The sequence below is a fragment of the Nilaparvata lugens genome, chromosome 3 (genome assembly GCF_014356525.2).
Source record: "Nilaparvata lugens isolate BPH chromosome 3, ASM1435652v1, whole genome shotgun sequence".
NCBI classification, from domain to species: Eukaryota; Metazoa; Arthropoda; class Insecta; order Hemiptera; family Delphacidae; genus Nilaparvata; species Nilaparvata lugens.
Window position 1 is genome coordinate 21,850,575 of NC_052506.1, and position 5,850 is coordinate 21,856,424.

Consider the following 5,850-nt stretch of genomic DNA (forward strand, 5'->3'; position numbering starts at 1 on the left):
AAGAAACTCATTCCAAGATCAATCCAGATGTGTAGTGTTGAAACTCAGCAAATTAGTTTTAAATTATTCATGGTCAATTCAAGGAAAATGTTGATTCAAGGAGTGTGTGTTTAGATGAGTTTTAGTGGGGATATTTCAATAGCAATCTATCTAGACAAATGTTTTCTCAGTAACTCAGAGCAGGAGGTAGCTACTGGTCCTTTGTCTCCAGAATCTGTCACACATAATTTCACGTGGTACCAGACTCGAATTACATTCGAATTTCGGTCGCGCACACGCACAGCAGCACGCACACGCACGCACGCACTCGCGGCTGTCACCTGTTCACTTGAGTGGCGAATGCACAAGAAATGCGACTTCTTGTTGCCGTAGTCTGGCTAAACAACAACGAGGACGACCAAAGAAGGGTTAGCAGCTTTGCGTGAGGCTCCACTGTTTGTTTCCATGGCAACAAAAACAACTAACACCCGGCGTGGACAACGCCAGAACTAAGCCTGGCTGGCTAGATAAAACAAACCCAACAAATAATACACTCGGATTATCTCGTTTCAATAATCCAAACGCTTGCCCTACACTGTTCCACTCTCCAACCACCACTATCATAATCCATATCGCTCTACCATTATTATTTCGAAACCCTCTGACCTACATTAGAGGGTGTGTAATATAATTAGTGAGCCCCCGGGATGTAGAACTCGCTCAAAGTTCTTCGCTGATATCCAGTCAGCTGTTCTATTAAAAGCCGAGGAATGTCAAGAGAAATAGATCAAGTTGCATTAAGACAGTTACACACACACATCGATTTTTGGACGTTCGATTTTTTGCCGTCCTTGGGAAATCAACCAGATTAAACGGAACTTGTCAAACACATCATCTGTTTGCAAAGTTATGTCTAATCTAATAGAATTCATTAGGACGGAAAAATTGTACATCTAAAAATCGATGTGTTAGTAACTGGCTTCACGCTATTGATAATCTGATGGAAATTGGAATAGATGAGTGTAGGCTAACGTTGCCAAAAAAAATAGTTGATCAATGTTGTCCACCGTTGATTATAAATGACAATTAACTAGTGACCCCCTAGGTTGGAGAACTCGCTCATGAACTGTTGTATTGTAATCTTTGAATTCCGCAACTTGTAATTATACAGAGTTGGTGAAAACAGCAAAATATTTATTTTACAATAATAATTTGACAGTTGGTTTCATTGGGGATCCTATTTGAAATGAATATTATTAGGAATTTTTAATGAATATTAAATTAATACTCTGCCGCTTCAACATCTTTGACCCACATATGAATCCAAATTCGTTTTTTTTTTTAAATGAGAAGGTGGTCATGTGAAAGATGATTTTGAGAAACAGGGTTCCACCAAGAGAAAATGAATGGCGAAAACCGCATATTGACTTCTCAACCAGTAGCCTATCAGTTTGTTAATGAAGAAGTTGTCAATTATGTTGTATAGCTATAGTAACCAGCTGAAATCATGTGTTATGAATGAATAATGAATGGAAAAACAGCTGTAGTAATAGCATGCAATGAATTCTTTAGCTGAGTAAATGATAAATCAAAATCAAAAAGTTTTTCTTATGCACTTTCAATGTTACTTTTATATCCTGAAAAAGCGTGAGTCAATTTTGTTGTCCAACGAACTTGACCTGTAAAATAGTTCGAAGAATAAGTGTTCAAAATTTGAATCTGATTAATCAATTTTTTCTAAAGTTATTGTAGAAATGTATAACTTCTAGACGGACAACGACTTTGGCATTCAGTAAGTCAAAAGTGAGAACTCTCTAACGCTCATCCAATTTTAGGCCTATATTTATTATAAATCTGATGAATTGGCAACGTCTATGGGTGCGGAGGGGTGAGGAGGGATTCAGCTGTGACAATTTCCAATGGACTATTTTTGTGCGGTTGAATATAACATTTATCGCTTATGCACTCACAATGTCATCCTGTTATATCCTCAAAAAATCCAAACCAGAGACTGAATTTCGTTTGCCAATGAATTCGCTCTTTGAACTCTATGGTTCAAAGAATATGGTGTGTTGAGAATTTGAAGTAGATTGATGAAAGCAGAAAGCAATCAAATTTATCGTCGAACAAACAAACCCAGAATCGGACAACGACTCGATATTCAAATCAGAAGCAAGAACTCACTAAGCTCGTTCAAAAATGATTTATTCTTGATGCAAGAAGCAAGATTCATACCTCCTTGAAAAATGTTTTTCTTTGAGGAATGAGTTTATTAGGTACCAGAGTTCCTAGTAAGTCATGTGACTATAACCCCAGCAAATCAAAACTTACTGCGATGCCAAGTGAAGAATGACAATCTAAATGAATATAATATAGCCGTGGATGAGAAGGAAACATAGGTACTAACTTCTCATGAACTTGAATCATCTCATACCTCATAACCTCTTGTAAGCAAACTAGTTGGGGGTCTATTACAACTTCATTCCCTTAAAGAGATCATGAACACCATTCTAAGACGTGCACTATGTGCGCGGTCAAGGAGAGACTGCAATGCAGCCATTCTATTCTAGATCAGGCTTTTTTTGTCCAGAAAACTGACCTAGAGTGCGGGGATCCTTCAAGTTTACAAAGAATTAAATGATTAATCCATAGACCGTGTAAAATTATTTTTGTTGATAATTTGTTATTTCGCATGAATTAAGAGGCGAAGATAACACTTTTTGCTCTTCAACTTCAGTCTAGTTTACCATTTCCAGCAGCTATCTCAATCCAAGCATGATGACTTGGGAGTGCAAATCTGTTAAGACTAGTAGTTCTGTGAACAGTAGACCTCGCGCAGTTATGAACCACAGCCTCCTCTGTCCATTAGAGTATTAATAAGCTGTCGAGTCGATTATTAATCATTAATAATCGACTCGACAGCTGATTTATGATCAATAATTTTATAGTATGATTTCTACGGTAATGTTGGCGTTCGAAGGAGACTCCTTTTCCTTTTATATTATCCTCAAACTACAAAATTTCAAAAAACTTTATATATACGTTCACGCGAATTCAAAAAGGAACATACGTGTCAAATTTCATGAAAATCTATTCCTGCCTTTCGCCGTAAATGCGGAACATAAGCATTTAAACATATACACATAAAGAGAAATGCAAAACCGTCCACTTGAATCTTAGACCTCACTTCAATAATAACTATCAATATATACCATAATATCTATGATCTGCAACAGTCTCTGAAAATCTTGTTATGGAAAAACTGTTGGTATATTTTGTAGTGTTTTCAGTATTGCATAATAAACATTCAAGTTTTCATCTATTAGATTATCGTCATAGTTGTAATAAATAGGGTGAATTACAAATAATTGCAATAAAGAGTAGGCCTACCATACCTTCTGCACTGTTTATTCAATTGATATTATCAAGTAAAGGGCACATTCAAGAATCAGAAAGGGCTGAAACCTACAAAGGAACAATAACTTCATCTTTACCGTAAATATCCTCTCCACCCTGTGAACAGTGTAGACTCAACTTCCCAGAAGTCCACAGCTCTATCTTTTCATTGCGGTTCGTCACGCTACTCTTTCAACATTCCAGGATGGATATCCGAACAGATATCCAGTATTGACAATGATTCCATGTGTACAAAATGCTTCTGGTTTTCTATCTCTCCTTGTTAAAACAGATGAAGTCCGCCCTCACCAGACGTATTGTTCTAGTGTAAACAATAAACAAAATTATGACACTTGACACAGTCCTTGCATCTTAGCATTGCAGGTTTAATTTTCATTCTTAAAATGATCAATGTTCGGAAGTAGATACAAAATGGCGACTCTGGCACACAGGTGTGCCAGAGTCGCCATTCACCTCAAGGTCATCCAGGTCAACCACCCCTAACCTCAAGGTCATCCAGGTCAACCACCCTAACCTCAAGGTCATCCAGGTTAACCACCCTCACCTCAAGGTCATCCAGGTCAACCACCCCTAACCTCAAGGTCATCCAGGTCAACCACCCTAACCTCAAGGTCATCCAGGTTAACCACCCTCACCTCAAGGTCATCCAGGTCAACCACCCCAACATCAAGGTCATCCAGGTCAACCACCCTCACCTCAAGGTCATCCAAGTCAACCACCCCTAACCTCAAGGTCATCCAGGTCAACCACCCTAACCTCAAGGTCATCCAGGTCAACCACCCTAACCTCAAGGTCATCCAGGTAAACCACCCCCCAACCTCAAGGTCATCTAGGCCAACCAAACCTAACCTAAAGGTCATCTAAGTCAACCACCCTAACCTCAAGGTCATCTAAAAAAAATTAAAAAAATTAAAAAAAAATAAATAAATAAAAAAATTAAAAAAAAATTAAAAAAAAATTAAAAAAAAATTTTTTTAAATTTAAAAAAAAATTAAAAAAGAATTTAAAAAAAAATAAAAATAAATAAAAACACATAAAATCGGGAATGAATGGGGAAAAGGGAAAAAAGGGAAAAAAGGCAAAAAAGGGGGAAAAAATCCCTACTGATCTTGAACTGGGGTATAGAAGGAGTTGTTCTGCAAGGAGTTGGACATTGTGTCTTGGGCAGTCGTGCCGTCAGTACATGTGTGCGTGCCACCAGTACGTGTGTGTGTGTGATTTTGGTGTATTGGTTTTGGATTACTTTCATCTTTATCAACATCAAGAGTAAGTACCAATGCATTTTATAGTTATATATATATTTATATTATATTCATGATTTAACATTAAGTTCAAAAGAGTAGAATTTTGAAGTAGTTTGAGACTGACAATAAATTCTAAAATGACTTAAATTCGAAAATGATAAGTTTAATTATGAATTAGGCTCCAATACATACAAGTTGAGAGTTTAATTATGAATTATGTTCTTCGAGTTGGTGGTTGTAATTCAACCTAACCTAAAAAACGTATAAAAAGTCTTTGCCCTAGAATTAGGCTGTACTCACAATATGTTTGACATTGATAGTGTGTATGTCATTTCAGACATGAGCGGCAATGGTTCTAATGATCAGGAGCACCCATCCCACCTCAGGAAGTAGATCCTAGACCCCATTCACATTCCCCCATACAGCTCCCGACCATCATCCCTAGAACATAAACACCTACGAACCTCCATCCCCGACCCGCCCGACCCACGATCCTAGATATTGATACTGATTCACCGCCTTCATCCCCACATCTGTTGATGAAGGTATATATATAGAGTTGAATACTGCATACCATACTAATACAATATTGTTTTGCATTGTTCCAGATGAGCAAAACTGCAGTGGATGGAGTTTGCTTATCATCGATGGATTGCTCATCAGAAGTAGATCTCAATCCTCAACACCAGTCATCCAACCACCACCAGTACACCAAACGCCACCAGTTGCCCCACTATCGCCACCAGTCACCCCACTATCACCGCCAGTCGCCCCACTATCGCCACCAGTCGCCCCACTATCGCCGCCAGTCGCTCCACTATCGCCACCAGTCGCCCCACTATCGTCACCAGTCATCCCACCATCGCCACCAGTCACCCCACTATCGCCACCAGTCACCCCACTATCGCCACCAGTCGCCCCACTATCGCCACCAGTCGCCCCACTATCGCCACCAGTCGCCCCACTATCATCACCAGTCGGAAGAAGTATCATATTCTATATAATTTAAGTCTTTAAACATAAATCCTCTATGGTGTAGTGGTTAGCAAGTCAGCTTCCCAAGTTGGAGGTTCCAAGCTCAAATCCAAGGCGGTAAAGGTAAGTATTAAAGGTCAGTATCAACAGAACCAGGATGGTCGAGGATGGCCCATTTGAAACATTGCTGGTCCATGTTTATAGGATTGACGATTGCCTTTCGTGCTGATAGAAG